Raw genomic sequence first — 21690 nt, forward strand, 5'->3', positions numbered from 1 at the left:
AATCCTGGTGTTCACAAAGATGATATTGAAGTTACAAAAGCCCAATTTAAAAGTATTTGAGACCGAAAGATCTCAAATTTTTGTTGCCGCTGTTCTTCGTTCTTGCACCGGAGTTGATACTTGGTGAGCAGCCGACAAAGCGATTTCTAGGCGATGAAAGACGATAAGCATTAAGCAACAAAATTTTAGACATTAACCAAGATGGCGTGACCACCAGCGAATCATATTAATTGTTAAGGCATTCCATGCCTACTACTCGAACATCTTTGGTAAAATTATCCCCACAGGCAATGCAAAGTAGCTGGAAAGTCTTTTACCGAAGATACCTTAGCTTAACGAAGTTACTAAAAAAGATTATAAAAGGCCATATAACTTTAAGTGAGGTCAAGACAGCAATTGACTCTCTTCAAAACTGCCAAACACCTGGACGTGATGGCCTCAGCGAAAAATTTTATGAACGATATATATCAATACAAACTGCCCAGTATTACTAAACGTATTTCATGTACCTTACTACTGCAATAAACTCTCACCTTCTTTCTGTAACTATCATACTGCTCTAAGACCTACAACCGAAAAAAAGAACATAACTTAAAAAAAATATTGAAGGAAAGTACAGGCCACTTCCCACCCTGGAATTAGGATTATAGAATCTTCGCAAAAATAATTATTGACAGGCTTCAGCTGGTAATTGAACGCCTTGTTTGTGAGCATCAAGCCTGTGGTATACACGGCAAATCTATTAAAACAAACATCCATGTCTCGCGCTCGGTCCTTTAATGTGTCTCACACTTTAACGGTCTGGTTGCCTTAGTGCAAATTGATTTGGCAAAGGCTTTCGATCGTGTGAGCCACATTTGTACTCAATCCTACGACGTATAAACGTAGGCACCACACTTTTAGAAGGAGTTTATTTATTTCAAAATACTATCAGTCTCTATTGAGACTATGATGGGGTGGGTATACAAGCGTACAAAAAAAAAACACAAAAAAACAACAGCATCAAGAGCAGCACACACTTGAAAAGGTACTATGAAAGATATCGCCAAATAATCACAAAAAATGCTTTGACAATGAAAGATAACAATATAGATCCGTCATGGGCTATGATGCGTCGGCGAAAAACATTACAAACGACAAACAATGTTTATTTACATTTCGCAAGACGCTATATAAGAAGAAAAAGCTTCAAGTGATTGGCATACCACAGCTTGCTCCAAAAGAAGATTCCAGTCACTTATGGTTTGTGGAAAGAATGAGTATCTGAAACAGTCTTTGAAGAACCGGGGCTGATGAAGTGCGCGACTGTGTTTGTTCCGAGTTATTCTCGACTCGTCAGGAACTAGGTAAGCTGTTTTATCTATCTGCAATAAGCCATTAATAATCATATATAAAAATTCCAATCTTTTTTCTTTACGCCTCACCTTAAAGGGGCAGTGCAACGATTTTATGATTAAAATAATTTGCATCTCGTCATTTTTACGTTGTTTATCGTGTCCCGGAGAATAGAGAAAACACTTCCTTCATTAAAAATGTCGCGATTCCGCTGCTTAATCGCAAAGCAAACGTCGAGCTTTTTCCCCCACCTGCAGCCCCAAGTGGCAGCCGAAGGAACTACGGCGGAAAGATTACGTGACCTCGCTCGGCTCTAAGCCGCAGCATAGCGCCCGCTAATGCACGCAGAGAGAGGGAGGGGAAGCGTCCTCCGAGATAGCACAAGGGAAGCTACACGGCACTCCGAATGACGTCACTGGGAGTGCAACCAGGTGTGACCCTGAAGGCTGGGAATGAGTTGAGGGGTGCCCGAAATACCAATCTTTACCTTTTTTTTACGCAAAAACTAGGACACGCAGGCGAAATCGGTTTTCTCTTCTTTACTTCAGAAGTGTCTGGGGGCAACTTCCAGAAATCTTTGACCGAAGTCCGAAAGTCATTGCACCGCCCCTTTAAGTAAGGGAATGTTGGCTTTTGAATACAGTGCCGTAGGTGAATCCAGTCGACGATATTTGGAAAAAATAAAACGTAAAGCAAGTCGTTGCACCTTTTCTAGCTTTAGCACATCTTTAACAATATGAGGGTCCCAAATTTCGCATGCGTATTCCATCAACGGACGAATGAGTGTTTTATAAGCTAAAAGTTTTGTGTTCATTGAACTCAGTTTCAAAGACCGCCTTAAATACCACAGTTTATAATTCGCTTTTTTTACAATACTATCAATATGAGCACTCCAACGGAGATCGTGAGAAATAATGGCACCCAGATATTTGTAACTGCTTACCCTTGCTAGTGGATACCCTTCGATGGCGTACGCGAATTCAATGGCCTTTTTTTTATGAGTAATAGTCATACAAACGGTTTTATCTAAGTTTAGTGACATTTGCCAAGTATTGCACCACTGACCAACGCGTGCTAAATATGTGTTAAGATTAATTTGATCGGTGGGCTCCCTAACCTCTGTATACAAGATACAGTCGTCGGCAAAGAGCCTAGCCTTAACCGTTAAATTGGACAGTATATCATTAATAAATATTAAAAAGAACAAAGGACCGAGCACTGTTCCTTGAGGTACACCTGATTTTACTTCAATCAAATCGGAATGTCTATCTTTAATTTCTACAAATTGCCTTCTTCCGTACAAAAACATCTCTATCCATCTGATGAGACCTGGGTTTTTCAGAATATATTTTAGTTTGAGTAATAATTTCCTGTGGTTAACCTTATCAAATGTTTTTTTTTTAAATAAAAAAAATAACATCATACTTGGCCTTTACGGTTCAGTACTTCAGAAAAATCATGCGTGACTTCAACCAGCTGAGTAATAGTAGATACCCCTTTACGAAAGCCGTGCTGAGAGCTGTTTAATAAGTTGTAATGACTTAAGAAGGAGTGAATATGGCTCGAAAGTATATGCTCTAAAAGTTTCCCACATGTTGATGTTAGTGAGATTGGTCTGTAATTGTTAACGGAGGTAGCTTTACCAGACTTCAAAACAGGCACAACTTTACCGATCTTCCAGTCATTGGGTAATGAACCTGAAGACAGGGATCTCTCAAATATGATAATAATAGAGAGTTTTAGTAGACCGTTTTCGGTTTCCCGCTCCGCTCTATGGAAAGCGGAGTCGCCATCGCGCATGCGCGACCCGCTCTGGGATTTGAGCGTGGAGCGTAAGCTGCGCTATCGTCGCCATTTTAAGAAGTACGTTCCACTCTCAGTAAAGGTTCACTAGATGGTGCTTTTCTGGAAAGGTGGGTGCTCGCTATTTGAAATCATGTTTAGGAGCGCGCTTGACCTTTATGAACCTCGCTGCACTAAGAAGCTGCGCAGACTTTGTTTGAAAAGGCGTCCCCCAGAAAACGTTTCACGGTGGTCAAGAACCTCTGGCTGCTTCGAGAAATCGCTGGCCGCAATCCTTTCACGGCCCCTGAACGGTGGGAACAGGTGCTGCCTTGTCTAAGCCAGCGGGCTCGGTTTTTCTATGCGAGATGACGACGACGACGTTGAGAGGATGACACAGCGGGCGACGTTGGTGTCTCAATCTGAGTCCTGGGCCTCGGTTCCTCGGAGGCGGCAGCTTCTACTTCGGCTGGACTACCTCCTTGGAGCATGATTCTTTGACCCCAGTGGACCCCAGTGAGCAATAGCGCCATTATGTTCCTGCATGGTGCTCCCTCAAGCACTGATCGAACGGCGTGCAAGATCCTCATAGCTCGCTGCTCACCCGCCCAACCCGCCTCCACGAAGTCTGGACTTCTGCGAATCGGACTGCCACCCTCCCCAATACCAACAACCCATGTCGTCGTCATCTTACACGTATATACTAATCACATTACCATGTTCCCTAGACGCGGCACCGCGGGTCTCGGTGGTACGGGCTGCTGCTTTCCGCGGCGCCGCGGCTCTCCAGAGCCAAAAATTAAAGGTTAAAGACCAAAGACTAAAGCAGTCGGCAAACGGACAGATATTTGTTTGGATACTTCAGGGAGCAAGACAGTGAAAATTAGCAAAAGCGAGTGCTCCATTTATATCTCTACTTTTTTTTTCCCAATGAAATGAGTATTTTCTTCTTCGTATGCTTCGGTTTGTGATATGGTGCCTTGGTGTTTATGTACACTGCGCGACATTGTTAGCGGGAGGGAGCATTCAATATCCTGTTTTTATTTTTCACCTTAAATTCGAGGGGCTGATATTTTCCTATTGGTGTGGAATAAAGCGCTCGTTTGGGGCACTAATCTGAGCGACAAATTTTCAGCTTTTTCAATAGCCGTGAAAGAAATAAACTGCAAATAAAAGCGATTTTTTTGTGTTCGTATTAACAGTGGAGCGCAGTGTATGTATCTGCCTTGGAGGGTGACAGGAAACCATTTTGCTTGACTATACACTTCTTTTTATTTCTTTTGTGTGTTTATGAAAGTGCGTTTTTCAGCTTTAGCTCCTGCCCAGTTTCTGCCTCACTTGTGCTACGGTCTTTTCTTGCAATAGAAGGCCACGCAACATAGTCTACTTTTACAATGCTGAATTCAACAGTATCACTGTAATTTGGTTAGATGCAATATTCACACGCACATCTGAGAAGTAAAATGCGAGTCGTTAGTAAATGTCTTTTATTAAAATATTTCTAGATGCCTTTCAGCCCAGTTGAACAGGTATTTCGCTCAGTACAAAAGCTTGAACATGATTTACTGTCATAATTTTATGCATTCTAATATTAAACAAGCAAAAAAATGCCCATGGTCTTTGTAGGTTTCGTCCAGCCGTCAAATTATGCCGTCTGCGCACATCACTCACTGCCTGGTGCTTCACGACGAGCACCCTCTTGTGGTGGTCTTCTTCTGATTTTTTTGATGGACGGCATATGGGCATGCTGTGCGGTCAACAAAACCCCAACAGTTGTTCAGGGGTGTTCCCTTGTCCTTGACGGCCTAATAAAAAAGACAAAGAAAAACACTCTTACAACACGGCAGTATTTAAACACTACCACAACATGTGATATGGGACTTGTTACTCCTCTAAGATAAAGCGTATTTCCATTGTAGGGTTGTAAAAACTGGGTATCGTAAATTAATATATAGATATATAGTTATTCCTTAATTCTGCTAAGGTTTGAGGCCGTCAAACTGTGCATGCGAGGCCCGCTACGCCGGAATTCAAAACGAAACTTCTGAAAAGTGTTCTAATCTACCACTATTGCTTAGAAGTCCAGGGTTGTGTTTGCTAAATTTTGCATTGTTTATGCCTGTCTGGTTCTCACCAGACAAAAAATTGACGTGGAATATTCTTTCGACCGTTATTGGTAACTCTTTTCAGAACACCACCGGGTAACATATTCGGCCGCCATATTTTGGGCATCGCTTTTAGTGCGAGACTTGTGACTAGAACCCATTTCATATTCAGTATTGACGCAGCATTCGTGTCTAATACATTGAGACTCGCATCCCCGACAAACAATGACGTAGCTCTCTTGCTCCCTAGACACTTGGCCAAAATAAGGCGGCCTCGAAGACTAGCGGCACCATGGGTTGCACTTTTAAAAAGGCTGCATTCAAGTTTCTATTATTTTCTAAATCTACCAAGGAAATCCAATGCAAACATTTCTTGAGGAAAGTAAAACAATTCAAAAGTTGCGAGCGAGTGTGAATAAATAAAGCTGAGAGGAATGGTTTCTTTTGTGCAGCTTGAGAGCGCTATGCTCGTGGTCAGCTTTCAGTGGCATTTCCGACAGGAGGGCGCATGCACAGATATAATCGGCGTTCAAGCACGCGCACCCGTACATCTGACTGCATAGCCATAGGACGTCCACAAAACGCGACGATTTTACCGACGCCGTGCTGGTTGCAAAGTGATACTCGTTCACTTCGTTTGATTAGGCTGTTTTGTGTTACATAGAACTCAAATCGAATGGTTTACTTTTTACGCGCGGGGCGTACGCTTTACTTCTTGATTCGACCTCTTCCAAGCTGAGGTCACGGTCAAAAACATCGACGCGTATTGAGTAAGTGCAGCCATCTTGAGATCTAAGCGATCACGCTAAGGACGCTGAGGGCACCCCGCTCTACAACTTGTGAAGCGGAGCGCACGCTCACTCCGCTAACTATACGCTCCAACTCAGAGCGGGCCACGCATGCGCGGTGGGGACGATGCTTCTCGCAGAGCGTAAAGTAGAGCAAAGAGGGCTCATAAAAGTGGCCTACTAATACTCATAGATTACGAACGCGGTCGTCGTGACTTGTCCTGACACTGCCCATGTACACCTTTGGCGTATAGAAAAAATTACTTTTCACCAGACAGAGCAGCTGTGCATGAAACAATGGAAACGCGAAATTTACACAAACCATGCAGGGTCTCACCTGTGAGCACAGCTCTAGTTTCGCCAGGGTCAACCACCTATGTCTGTTCATGTCAGCGAGCAGGTGGCCGAACCTCTCGTTGATGTGATCCACGATGAGGTTCACAGAACTGAAGAACACCGACAAGTTCCGTCCAAACGCTCATCCAAGTACGAACAGACGGTTGGGATAGGCCAGTCGAGGAAGAACCATGCAAAGCGTCTCGCCAGATTGGCAACACCCTGCGCCGATCTGTCGGGTGCTGGTATTTGGAGGCCCGCATGCAGAACAGCCAGGTCCTTTTTTAAGCAGGATAGCTTTTTAAAGGGTTTCTTTTCTACGTTGGAAATATCCAGCAAACCGCGTTCGGAAAGGAAGCTTCGGCGCTTGATGGCACGAGGAATACGAATCATAGATTCGATGTCTCGCCAGCTTAATCTTGTTAGTAGAAGTCTCCTTCCTTGAGAACAGCGGGGATTCATCGTGCAGATGCCTTGCTAGCCTTGAGCAACACTGTGCTCGTACTACGCAAAAGGATGTACTCGCAATCCTCGCAACGCGCAAACCTCGTCCTTTTCTCTTATTTTTCTACTTCGAATAAGTAAATCTGTATGAAGGCACTCTAAGTAAATCTGTTTCAGTCTTAATTCGAGTGGAGCAGAAGCTACAAGAGGGAGTGCCGGCCTTTCAGCGTCCTTGATAAGCACGCGCGCTCGTGCAGTGCAAGTACCGTTTAGAGCAACATGCTTTTGCTTATAGACGCTTTACAGCAGCTGTGCATGGGCGCCGCCATAACTGACCTTCAGTTTTTGTTCCCTCATATTCCGTTCGCTTCACTTCATCATTATCACAGCAGGACAGGTGATTGCCATTTTAGATGCTACTGTGTTCTTGTGCCCAGCATAGGCCCTTGTGAAGACCCGTCAACGCCCGCTTCAGTGGCTCGGTATCTCGGTAAGACAGGAGAAGGGCGGCTATGGCGGCTCAATCTGGCGCGTGTGTAAAGCGTCTATACCTTCGGCTTCACTCGCACACAAGGTGGAACGATTGTATTTATATTTTATAGCTTAATATATTTTCGGGTGTGTGCCTACTCTTTTGTGTTTATTATTGTCGCCTTCGTTTTTACTACCTCTACAATCACGCTCCGTTTTACTCTCTTGGTGTTAACGCTTAGGTTTTTTGGTCTTACTAGTACTATAAACGTCCACTTGTGGGGCTACGCAAGCAAATTTTTCGAACCCGCTCAAAACGCTCTTACGCTGAAGAAAAACGCTCTACTAAAACGCGTTTTCGGCCTCCGCTTTCCATTCCGGCGAAGCGGGCCGCGCACGCGCAGTTTGGCATCCTCAGAGCGGAGAGGAAAATGAAAACGGTCTACTAAAACTCTCTAATATAATGGGACAGAGACTCGGCATATCGTTCAAGAAACGCATTTGGAATTTTATCGTATCCGGTTGCTTTCTTACAGTCTAGGTGAAGTAACAGATCTACAATTCCTTCCCGAGACAGGTGTATATCAGGGATGGCGGGAACATCTTCCAATTGGTTAAACACAGGCGTCGTTCCGTCATCAGAAGAAAACACAGTAGAAAAAATGTATTAAAGCAATTTGCTATCTCGTAGTTATCTTCGATCGTGTGTCCATCGACATCAAGTTTTTCCACGTCCTCTTTTGTTGGTGAAAGGTGCCGCCAAAATTTGCGGGGAGACGAGATTAAAAACGCCGGCATCGTTTGGTTAAAATACCTGTGTTTCGCGTCTTTAATTGACGTTTTAAGATTCTGGCTTAGCGACCTGATTTTTTCACGTGCACTGGGAGTGGCTGTTCTGCGAATTTGTGCCCGACATCGTGATATCTTTCTTTTTAAATGAATAATATTTCTATTGATCCAGGGATTGTGCGTTGCTTTCTTCTTTGTCCTAGTTGGTACATACTTAGTCACACACTTAGTTATAACTTCATAACACAGTTAACCTGTGCTAAGAAAATAGCTCAAGAAGACTAATAGTGAACAACATCCATTCTTACAAAATACACATAAAAGCTTCTGTTAGACAGGGTTGTCCATTCTCCCACCTCTTTTGCCCTTTACCTGGACCCTTTGCATTTGAGTATACTGGCAAGTCAGAAGAAATATCCGGGGATTTTTGCTACACAGTATAAAGGTGAAGATTCTTGCATACGCTGATGATGTTGCCGTCTTCTGTTCTGATAAGAAAAGCGTAGAAGAAGCTATTCGCGTAACCAAAGAATTCTGCATCGTTACGGGAGCTTCAGCTAATCCTGCCAATTGTAATGAATATCTGTATGGTCTGTGAGCTACTTGGTCGTGCGCTTTAGCGGGTATAGCTTATGATTGTGACTCACTTCAGTAGCTGGGAATCCCACTGACACGCATCTTAAGCACCACGTCATATTGGACTGCAGTGTCAACCCTATTGAGGAAAGAAGCCGATGCATGGAAAGGACGTGACATATCTATGCTCACTAGAGCAACTGTATGCAGCCTGTTCCTTAAGTCGAAGCTGATTGGGTGCATTGCGCCCCTAAAATATAAAAAAAATGTAATCGAATCTTTGCCACATTTATTTGGAGTTCGTCATGAAAGCCTATTAGAAGAGAGAACTTTTTCCTTCCCCTTGAAGCGGGTGGCTTGATTCTCTGGCATTTTATTTATTTGTGCAGCAGATAGTCTCCAGTTTCCTTCTTTTTTTTTTTTTCAACGCTTGAAATTTCTTTTTCATGACCGTTATTCTGGTAATATTATCAAGTGGTTTAAATTACTTGGCGGAAAGCAGGCGGAAAGGTAGAGACGTTTGCAGACGACCAACGCTTTCGTTTCCTCATTGTAGCTCGTATTGCAAACGCGGCTTATAGACCATGTGACGCAGATTGAGCAGTGTGCAGTTCTTTGAATTATAGGCACACTACTGCAACGTCAGGCGACATTTGAAGTTCAATCCTTGTTCATTCGCCTCCAACAAAAGTATGGGAAGATCTCCATCTTCACTCACTGTTGCTTGGAAGCGAATGAAGGAGGATTGAAGTTTAGGTGTGGCCTGGCGTTGCAGACGAAGCAGGTGGCGCCATCTTCACTGGATACTGCTCAAGCGTACAAGAATCCTATTTAAGCGAGCTTTACATGCTGTTGTTCCGTTAGGTGTTAACGCCAAAATGGCTGACTCGGTTGTCGACTCTATTGAAATTGACGGCATCTAGCGGGAAGAACAGAAAGCTGTGGCGGAAGATTATCTCGTCAACTTCATAAGCGAATCAGATATTTACAGCGTCCGTCGGTCTAAGACGAAGCCTTGAGTGTAGGTTCGAAACCACGTGGTAAAACTCGCCATTGCACTCTTCCAGAATATATCATTTTAGCGAAAATGCCAAGTCACTCGAGTGTGAATGCACGTGCGACGTCGATTATTTAGCGGAAGGTTTCATCTCTGAGAGTGTTGATTTAGGAACGTGATTACTAGGCTTCCACCACGCTTAATTGTTACGCACCATCGAACTTACCGCTCGCTAGTAATAACACTGATAGTGACGTCAGGAATACGAACCCTACCAGAACGCCACTGAAGCATATCTTCACCAATATCGATCGGTATTCTACCCGTAACACTTTACATAAATGTCAAACTGCAGAACGTTTTATTTTATTTTTTTACTGTTCCGTTGTTCCCTGACCATAACGGCGTCGTGTCTGCGCAGGTTACGGCGAAGCGTATCTACCCTGCACTTTTAAATGATTCACAGAATTACACCGCGATTATAATTAAGCTGGTCTGGCAGTAGGGCACCGACATCTGCCTTTTTTATTTGGTAAACATGGCGACTCCCGTGCGGGTGCCGCCACCTATTGGCGAATTCCGAAACGCGGCACCGCTTTGGAATCAGATTTTCCGTAGGGACGCCTAGATATGTCGCGGTTCCCCTGAGGGCAGCCAACACATCCTACACAAGACAACGCCTGAGCACTCCGTCCTCACGTGATCATAACGACATGACGCTGTAGGGCGATCTTGCCCCGTGACTTTCGGCGAAAACTAGGTTCTGTGTCTAGTGTTTTGTTGTCCTTATTTGCGGAAATGTGTGGGTTACCGCTGAAATAATCAAGTTCTGTCATGAAAAAGACACAGTATAGAATAGGTGTAAAGCCAATCCCGTAGATAGCGCACTTTAAAAAGAAAAAAAAAAGTTCAGAGGCCTACGTAATAAGGTTACCGCCAAAGTAAGACTTGCGAAAAATACAACACTACGTTTCTCGTTTCGAGAGTCACAGTAGAAACACCAGAAAAAGATGTGATATTTATAATACACGAACTAGTTGGTAAGAAAGGGAAATATGATATTGACCAATCAATCCAAAAAGCTCTTGGAGACCGGGATGTACAATCCTTATGTGAGAAGTAAATGAAATATTTGTTTGAAGTGTTGAAAATCTCCAAGTGACGGGGTTTAGCTACAGCAATATTTTCACCGGTCCTGCGGGGGGTTGCGCCAACTCAGCTTAGCTGCCGCAGATGACGGAAGAGGATCTAAGTCTGATTATAAATAATATAATTCGTAGCCAAGATCTTTCTTAATAACGGTATTCGCTTGAGAGACATCTGGCCTAGCATAAACTTAAATACGGGCAGCTGAAAATAGTTAGCTAATTTCTTTCAGCGGGCAGAATCCCCAGCGGAATAAAAGTTGCAGTTGCAAGGCCTAACTTAAAGGAAATGAAGTAAAAATGACGTGTTGAGTTACAGGCCCATTTTAATTTTATTCGCGGCATCTATAATCATGGAAAAGTTCGCCTTCAAATAAAATCAAATCGAATGTTTATTTCCACCTTGTAAAAATAAAGATGGGGAGGGGCTGTGGAAAAAAAAGCTGCGCTTAGCAGCTTGACGACGAGCACGCAGTCCCTGTTATAATGGCAAATAAGCAGCACTACGGTAGAAAGAATGAACATGCATAAAAAGGATAATGACAACGAAAACGCAAACAACGGCTTCTTTCTGTGAGAAGTATTCTTTACAGTGTACTTCCCAGTACGGCTTTCGCTAAAACACAGGCACACAATCTCTATAGTTCTCTAAGACATGTCCGATCACATACACGAAAATATTGGTCGTAACAATTTTGTGCTAGCTCTTTTTCAAGACCCGAAAAAGGCATTTGATACAGTTAATCACGAATTGCTTTTACATAAATTAGAGCACTTGAGTTTCAGAGGCCCACTCAATTACTTTCTGACTGACTACATTTCAGGGCGTCAAAAGCTAGTAAAGATTCGTGACACTAAGAGTAAGTTAGTGACCCTTAGCACGGAATCCTTCGGGGATCTATTTTAGGGCCTCTCCTTTTCGACATCTTCGTTAATGAGATCGGGTGGCTTCACTTTTCCTCCCAGGTATTCCAGTACGCCGACGATAGCGCTTTAGTTTTATTTGGACATGACGAATTCGAAGCTACATCATCTTTTCAAAATGACATATTCCGCCTAACGGCCTGGTTCACTAGCAACCAAATTTTTGTAAACATCGATGAAACAAAACTAATGTGCTTTCATGACCCGTGCAAAATCATAAAATTATCGGACCCCTTAGTCCTTCCCATCTACAAGGTACCTGGGCGTGCTTTTTGGTGAACATCTGTCATGGGGAGCGCATGTGGAATACATGGCGAGAGGCCTCCTTATATATACCACCTTCGTTTTCTGACCGATGCGCGTACTAAATATAAGAGATATCAGGCACTGGAGAAGTTTATACTGTGACACGGATTAACGGTTTATGGTTCCTGCTCGTGTTATAAAAAAAATAAAATTAGATATTATTCTGCGAAACATAGCAAGAAACGTTGGGTATAGAACTAAATGTGCTGAGCTCAGAACTGACCTAAATATTCGGTCACTACGGATCGTTTCACTTCAGAAATAGTATATCTATAGCATATTAATACAAAATTACTGCATATACACGTTTAAGAAGCCACTAAAAAAGAAACATGTCCTGAGGCCAATACAACGTTTCGTTCTGCCAAGGGTTTTCCCAAACTACGGTAATAGGGAAGGTTTTTTTTATGTTCCACATTATTAGAACATGTTGCAGATCGACTTCTGGATTTGCAATCACTTAGATTTGTTAAGAGAGAGATGAGAGAGTGGTGTCATACCTTTCCTGGTTAACAAAATTTGCAAGCTCTACTTTGTTTGTTTTTAAGTTGGCGCGTCCTTTTGTGTGTTTGCATCTTGTGATTTTTAAAGTTTCAAATTTACAGAGTTTGTAACTTGTTGGATTTTGTAACCTGTAACAAAATTGTTTTCTTTAGGCAGAAAGCATACCGGTACGTTTTGTATGTCTTGTGTAGGAGTAATAGCATCCTATCAATTGCAGCAGTGTCCCTCCCACAAGCACACAGGTGCTTTTGGGGGCCTGGATAATTCATGTATTAGGTCATTATGCAAGAAACTTCTGTAGGTATGCATTTATCTATGTATGTATGTGGCACATAGTGGATTATTTTAGTTTTTGTTTTTGTGTCTTTCCGAATAGTACGGCGATGCCACAGCATTAAATGATCGACACGCCAAACAAGAGCTGCGTAAGGTCAGGCCGCGACGCCCACAGTTGTGGTGGTTCGCGGGCGCGGGAAAGAGGTGTGATGGGCTTCTGCACTGTCAGTTAGCTGTCGCGTTGTTCTGCGTGCACATATGTGGTTCCTTTAATGGCGACGAGATGGAGCCATACACCAACACACTGATTACAAACAAGTTAGCGTTTGCCCAGACCAGGTATGGGTCACTGCGAGCTCGCACAAACCGAATTCGGAAGGAGTATCGCGTGTACTCGTGCGGAAGACCGACAGCAGCGTCACCACTGAGATCGGTGTTTACCTAACACGAGGCGTGTGCACTCGAACTCGACCCTTTATGTCATCTGCGTCGATCGAGCGCGGGGCTCAAATTGAAAACTAGTACCACGTCCGCGTTCGGCTGACGCTTGCATTCAACTGGCGCATAACTGATTGAACTTAACTTTCAGTCGAACTCTTTGCGTCAGCCGATCGCTGCATCAGAAACACAAAACATTAATGTTGTTGCCGAGGCTCCGAAGGTTTAGTTTTCAACTTATACATCTAGAGGCAACACGGTTGGATTTCCTTGCCTAGAGTCCCCATGCAGAAATAGACTCTTTCTTTTGCGATTTGGATAAGAGAATCTTGTTGGTCACTTTTATTGCGACACTAGCGGGCTAACGTGAACAAGCCAAGCAAGTTGTGTGTTCCGCGTGCCGCAGAGCTGTAACTGTCACTGTATAAACGCATATTAATTTATGACTAATCTAGCGGTTACCAATTTTGTTTAATACACCAAAAGAACGGCTCCAACTCTTGTCTCCGAATCTGTTGACAATTCACAATCTCGCATGCAGAATAACAGTTCTTGGTAACCCTGTAGGTTGGGCCTTTGGGTACCGGTAAATACGCATGAATAAATAAATAAATAAATAAATAAATAAATAAATATTTTAAATAAATAAATAAATAAATAAATTATTGTTTTTTAATAAATAAATAAATAAATAGAAATAATCAATCAAGCACTCAATCAATCAATCCCAGGTGCATAAGTTCCGGCTTCCTCGTGACGGACAGTTGTAAAAAGTTTAGATGCATGGTTAGCCGCGGAAATACTTTATTCGCCAGCGTCACGAGGTGAAATATATTGTCTAGAAAGTTCTCGTTTAACATGCAGAAATGCAGCTGGTTGCAATGCCGCTGCCAGTTTTGAAATCAAAGCCATCGGAGAAGAGGCTGCGCTTTACGTATTAAGTGTTGTATTACGTTTATTTCCACGGTCTTATTACTAGGTGGTTTTTAACTTTGTTTATTTCAATACTACTGTCAAGAGGCAGAGGGCGTTACAGAAGGGAACGCAAAATCCCAACAAAATGTGCGCAAACAATTGGCGAGAAAAGCAGCAACCCCCCCCCCCCCCCCAAAAAAAAAAAAAAAAAGAATAAACAAGAGAATAGATCTTCAATCGCTGTTTTTGAAAGCAGATGCGTCGGTTATTGTGGTAATCGAGGTGGGCAGGTGGTTCCACGCGGCGCTGGTCTGTTGCTATAAACGATCGTAAGAAAATTAACACATTAATGCGACAAAGGACACTTATGCTTTACGACGGTGGTATACACATTGACAACCTAAAATTGGTCTGCGTGGAGAGTTCCGAACAGTCGTTCCCGCGTTGACAGTGACCTCGAGCAGGCGGCTACTAGACCACCGTCATGCACTGGGTCGTTGCCCAGACGCGGTTTCGTCCGAGTTCGCACCGTCGCGGACGATATGCAATAAAGCCCAAGCGAGGGCGTGGCTCCGTAGACCTTTAGGGCTATCTAACCGAAGACAGCCGAGTTCAATCATCGAGGATATTAGGTGAACGAGAGGCATTTCGGAAACGCCACTCGTTCACACGATAGCCTCGGTGATAACTCGGCTTTCTGCCGTTAGACGGCACAGGAGGTATTCGGAGTCACACTTCCCGGGCACTCTGCCGGGCTTTTTACTTTCTTTTTCATATCGTGTTCGACTTTACATTTTCTAGCCAACAAATCAAGTTAATGCACCACGACGCTGTCGTTTAAAAGATCGCCGGAAGATTCGTGGCGCAGCACTTCGACCTGCTCGAGGTTCTGAAAAGTGGTGCTTTTTGGTTGATGTTAAATGTTTAGACCCGCGCTCTCGCCCACCTTTTTGTCCGTGGCTTGCTTTTTAGCTAATGGAAAGCAATTCTGTGAGTAGAGACTCGTTGCCGGGATAGCACGCTCACGCTCGATTCCTACAGTCATCCCCGTGACGTCACGGATGGATCCGCTGCGGCCTTTGCCTCGTCTCTATTGACCAGCACATTGTTTACAAACAAGGCCGCGTTGGCCCGCACCGGGTGTGGGCGCTAGTCGGGCGCAGAAACCAGATTCGAGCGAGGCGAAGCATCTGGGCATGCCCAGTACCGACAGCAGCGCCACGGCAGTCGTGCGACGTCAGATAGTTGAGGTGGTCTATAACCCCGGTTGCCTCAAGTCCGACCGCGGTGGACGCCACGGTGCGATAGAGCTAATCAAACAGCGCAAAAATTTCACTGTCACTGCGGTCCTTGTCTTTTGGGGGTCTCCTATTGGCGGTTAAGCCAATCCTACACGAAAAAAAAAAATGGTTCCGTCGGATTGTAGCTTTGGCCCCGATCGGGCTTGAAGTGGAACGGAGTACGCACAAACTCAACTATATGACGTCACGTTGCTGCGGTGGCGCTGCCGTCGCCACTGCGCATGCGCAGATGCTTTACTTTACGCGAATCTGGTTTCTGTGCACGCGCAGTGCCCACACCTGGTTTGGAGTCCCTGACGCAAATTGTTTTCGAACCTGAGGTTCGACGTCGGACCTTCGTACTTTATTGCGAAGTTCGACGTGTTTCGACTTGGGGGCAGTTGCCCGGATTCTTTTTACACGAGGACTTAGAATCTTGGGAAACAAATTATTTAGAAAGTAGTTTGTTTCACGTTTTATAAAAGGGTTACTAACGTTTACGTCATATGTAAGAGAAAAATTTGGTGCTTTTAACGCTTTCGTTAATTCGTAATGTGAACCAGTCACACCAGTACACCCAACGAATATTGCACTTTTCCTCGGCTAGGTGGAGTCAAGTCGTTTGTAAATTTTCGCGCGTGCGCACAAAAGGTGAACATCAGCCGAACGTTTATCGAACATTACGTTGCAAGTTCGAAAAAGTCGAACTTGGTGAGCTTCGCGACATTCCTACTTATTATGGTAAGGCTTCTAGCTCCGTGATTGGTTTTCGACGCTCTTATTGGCTAATAGCAAAAACTAATTTGGCCAAACGCGATAATTAGATGGTCGGCCGCACCGCGGCCTGCGCTTAGGAAGCTCTCAACAGTTATGGCGAGCGCACTTCTCTATTGAAGGCGAGTCTTCCACGAGTCAGCGTCTGTCGCGCCATCTATGTAGCGACGCGGGTACCGCTGCGTCGCTCGAACGTATGATGTCGGCCTGAAGAACGACGGAAAGCGACAGTTCTGTATTTTGCTCTAAAGTGCGCAGTTTTCCAGAAGAGAAAACAAAAATAATTGGATGGGATCTTTATTTTTGAAGTTCTGTAATGCCTGGAATGCATAATCTAAGAAGCGATCCTACGAATTTGCTCATAAGACTAGGTACAGTCTGGTACAGATAGATCACCGGGCACACACACACAGACACACACACACACACACACACATATATATATATATATATATATATATATATATATATATATATATATATATATATATATATATATATATATGTATATGCCTCGTGCGAGCAGCTGAGCCAGCAGCGTGCTCGACTCCCACACCGCTATCTCGGGTTTGATCCTCGCCAGCGCTTATCATTTTTTGTTTCTTTTGTTTGCATGACTGGATATTCCAGATGACTCGAGAACCTTGTTGTGTGTTTGAGGTCGGAAACTTCTAGATACCCACGCGCTCATAAAAAGAGCCTCGCATGGCTGTTTGAGTCATTCGTTCTTGCGGCGCCGTTGAAGTATGTACGGTCTTTGTTACTTTGTATTTCTCGGGACAAATTCGCCGCATAGCATGGTAATTTTAACTTTTAGTAAGCAAGTTTATGGTTTTATTCGTGACTATATAAATATATATGGCATTTTATAAATCGTACTTGATCGAATGGATCAGTTTTACGAAACCGCCGAAAGTCAAAATAAACGGCTAGCTCCGCCGTTTATTTTGACTTTCGGCGGTTTTGGAAAAATTTTGAAGCATAGGTGACGTGAATCAGGTCAAATGACGTCGATTTCCCCTCCAAATTTAGCGTGGAAAATAAATCGGTGTACAGATCAGCGGACGTCAATTGTCCCGGTCAATTTAGCCGGGAAACAAAATTGGTGTATAGTTCACGTGACGTGAAGTCATGTAACATCAACTCCTCCACCAAACTTAGTGGGGAAACTAAATTGAATTGATGCCAAGTGACCTGACACCACCTGACATCAATTGTCACTACAAATCGTAGGGCGGAAACCGAATTGGTCACGTCGCATCAATCTCAGCTAAATTTAGCGGGAAACGCGCGGACGGACGGAAGGACGGACAAACTTTTGGGGTTGAAGGTTTCCTTAAAAAGCGTCGTATGCTTTGAAATCTTTGATTTCGTGAAGGCTTTCTGAAATTTCTGCAGTGAAGCCGAAATAAATCTCTCAAAAACCTAACGGATTAAAATGGGATAACGGAATTACTATTAAATACTCTCCTAAAATTGTAATCGTTCTTTCGTGTGATGCCGGCGTTGCAGTGATGACCCAAGGGGGGAGCTTTTGTAGCTTGAATAACCTCGCCCCCCATCCCACACCAGATCGCGTTTCGGAGTCTGTTGAGCTCCGAGCGTGCACTCACTTGCAAAGCACGACGGAATTCGAATAGCGCGCACTCACGGATGAGCATTCAAACGAGACACCCTGACGTTCTCATTCTGTCAATAACCAACTAGTTTGTCGCAAGATATAGGACCGGCATCTGATGCTCCGCTTCCACCGCGATCATCCTACCTTCCATAGCACTTCGAGGCACGCGAACGCCCGAAGCGCCGAAAGGCCATGAGCACGTGACGAAGGAGGAGCATGCATGACTGCTCCTACATCATACCATAGCCTCCTACATACTGACAAAGCCTGACAGATCGCCACGAGAAGCGGCCGCCGAATCGGAGAAGGTGGAGCGGCAGACAACGGATGAGAGGAGAGCCACGTGACTGGCGCCCCCCTGCGGCGAGACGCCGAAACACACTTCTCCCGAGCGAACAAGTGTGTTTCGGGTCTCCGCCGCTGCAAAACCTGTGCGCTGACGTTCAGGTTCCCCTAGGGTGCCTAGATGTCTGTCTGTCTCAGGGTGAAGACATCCATTGTTGTCCGGAATGTGCCAGCGCGTGACGCTCTCGCGCACTCGGTGCGTGACTTGGGCGGTAAGATGGCGTCTATGCATCAGCCAGAGCTACGCGCTCGAGCTGAGTGACACCGGATTGCGCGCACTTCAAAATGCATAAAAAAACGATTGGGTGGAAAAATGGCTGAGATGTCACCACTCAAGCAAAAGCGCGCGTGTGTATGAAGGCACTCTAGGTTCCCCGAGAAATGGCTCTCTGATGCTCTGTTCTACCAGATCCTCGCGCTTCAAATGTGCGACCGGGCACTCTATGGCTCCGTCGTCGAACTGCCAGGCTTTGTGAGTATGAAGGAAGACGCGATGCGTCTTCCGTCATACTCTCGCTTTCGCTGCAGGCGTTTTGACAGATTTATCTGCAGACAGGTCTCAAGGATGGTCGTGCGAATGTACTATCGGGGAAAAATGAAATGCGAACAGAGGAGCGCGTGGCTCACGGTACAGGCTGCGCCGCCTGGAAGCGAACCTAGGGGCGAGGGTGCGTGGCCTACTTTGATGTGTTCACGCCCCTCGATTGGCGCTCCCACAGCTTCGGCAGTGCGCCTCTCAGTGCGCTGAAAGCTGTCACCGCTATCTTTGCCTGCTCGGCGAGTGCGGCGAGCTTCTTTGCACCGCACGTGCTGAGCCAGCAAATATAGCGGTGATAGCCTTCAGCGCACTGAGAGGCGCACTGCTGAAGCTGTGGGAGCGCCAATTGAGGGGCGTGAACACATCAAAGTAGGCCACGCACCCTCGCCCCTAGGTTCGCTTCCAGGCGGCGCAGCCTGTACTGCGAGCCACGCGCTCCTCTGTTCGCATTTCATTTTTCCCCGATAGTACGCTTCGATCAGGTCAGAAGACGGTCCTTGTACGGCCAATGGACCGTCCTTCGAGTAATGCAAGAAGAAACGTGCTAGAGACAGTGTCTCCAGAATTTGTCCTTTGTATGATGTTAGCGCAGTGCGATTGCTGCTCTATGCTGCAACCGACTATACTTGTTTCTCGCCTCGGTTACTATTGTCTATTTCAAAGAGGGCGAAGTCAGGCGAGGAACATTTTTCTGACGTCGACGCGCCGCTATCGTGGCAATTTATTGCGCTTTCACGGGAACCGTATACCCTCTGGTCGCCCAAAGGTCTCTAGTTTCATCATCCGTGGATCCACCGAGCAGAAAAAAATGGGGTTGCGCAATCCGGTTGGGAAAAAAATCGATGCGTCCTCTGTCGTGATAGTTTTATTTATTTCTTATTTATTGGCTAGGGTTCTGAGATCTCAGAAAGTACGCAATCGACTCGGAGGTGAGGCCAAAGGTGACAACGAATGACGCCTAACACGGCTCCTAGCGGCAGTCTTCACTTGCGCAACAAAGGCAACTAATCGACAGCAGAAACCTAATACGAGCATACACACATGCAGGACAACAAATAACCTGCAGTGCGCACGTATACATATAATAAAAAAATAATTGCAATGTATGTTGGAAATACTATTTTTATAGTTTCAGTGGGTCAGAAGGGAGTAGGCATGCTCTATCAGTATAGATTAAGCGATTGTAGATGCACGGGAGGTGTGCACTGTGCGAATTTAATAGCGGTGTGCCGTAGTCAGCTCTTCTCTTATTTCGAATCGACCGACAACCCGCTCGGGAAGACGTTTTTCTTTGCGCGAAGAAGGCCTAGCGGCAATATCAGAACTCGACCTGTTTGTTTTTCCATTTGGGGGAACCGTTATATTGAGCGCTAGGGGCGAACCTGGCAATTTGTAAGGTGCGGCGACGTTCAGCATCTGTCGCCGTGTGCGCTGCCAATGAATATCGCCCATTACACTCACTGGGTGACCTGCAGCTCAATGGAAGGCGTGATTGCCATTCAGTCCTCTCGGTAGGCGCGCCTGTGCTATCAATCGAAGACCCTACGCATCTCCCCGAAGAGAGAATACGATCGAACCATGAGGAATGGTGAAAGTTTGGTATGTATATTTATGCCGGGACGCGGTCGTATCGAAATCCGGTAGCTTGGTAACCTCACCCGAGATTCATTTTAACACAGAAATATTTCGAGGAGCCGTTTCTGTCTTATTTAGTATTTACTCGTTTATTTGAAGAGACTTCCGATTCCTTTTCGGAAATATGGCGCACATGGAGAGTACAAACATTTTAATATAAAGTGAGCTACAAACATTAATGGCATTTCACATCTTTTTTGGTTAAAAGTAAAAATAAATAAAAAAATAAAGGGTACTTATGAAATATTTATAAGGTGCATCTCGACCGCTGTTAAAATATTTAACCCTGGTGTAGTAAAAAAAGGGGGTCAAGGTTATTTCCGTCTTTTATTGCAGTATAAATTAAAAAAAAGAAGCTAAAAATGGTTACTCAGCTAGTACATTGCCATGTCTATGTTTAGTTGCCCTTGCCTTCGATGCTTTACGATACGTGATTTTCTTTTTGTCGATTTAGGAGTGTCGTTAAAGGGAAGCTACGAGACTTCTCCTTGTTTATGGCTTCCCCGTTTTTGCGACTTCTCCGAATTCGTGTTGTATCTTAGGAAACCCCAGTCTCGGTTAACGTCCCCATATTGCTTATTAACCTTCACGCTTCCTCGCACCCTCGTTTCTCGTTCGTCGCCTGACTTGTACCCAAACCCCCGTGAACAATTTCGTCACCGGTCGAAACCGCTCCTTGCCACGCGCGGTGTCTCTCTCGAGGCAGCCTTGTCGTTCCGCGCCGGCGTGGCGCATTCGCACGTCGCCAAATCACGACCCCGAATTAACCTAGTAATGAATGAGATTTTCATCTCTCGAGTACGCGGTCGGCTGGCCGTTCCGTTCTTGTTTTCTCTCTTTGTTTTAGTTTTAGTTTTAGTTTTTCTTTTCTGCGTACCAGGGAATCAAGAATGGGGTCAACGTGGTCCCACCACTTCGTGCCCTGGAGCCTCGCCGGGGGGGATCCGCGGCTACCCCTGCGCGCCCAAGGTCGGGAGGTTCCATCGTGCCTAGAACACCAGGCCTACTCATGACGTCATCGTTTGTGGCTCCCCGCACGACCCCGAGAGGGAAACACGCTGAAGTTCGACGGGAGACGCCGCAAAACGGGTGACGCGTTCGTCTTGGCGTCTTCGAGTGCTAGCGTCGCGCTTTTTGGTAGACGCTGCACAGCGCTCTGTCGACGGTGTTCACGCTGGCTCGGCGGCTCTGCGTGGGCCCACTGGTGATGACGCTCGGGGAGGGGGAAATGTGCCGGCCTTGTGTTCTAGGTGGCACTGGGTGGCCGCATAGATTTCGCACGCGTGCGCGTGTACACACACAGCCACATGCCACACCCCGTCCTCAATATACGATTCGTTCGTTATTTTCTTTTCCTTTTTTATAT

Source organism: Ixodes scapularis, unplaced genomic scaffold (genome assembly GCF_016920785.2).
Source record: "Ixodes scapularis isolate PalLabHiFi unplaced genomic scaffold, ASM1692078v2 ptg001192l_1__unscaffolded, whole genome shotgun sequence".
NCBI classification, from domain to species: Eukaryota; Metazoa; Arthropoda; class Arachnida; order Ixodida; family Ixodidae; genus Ixodes; species Ixodes scapularis.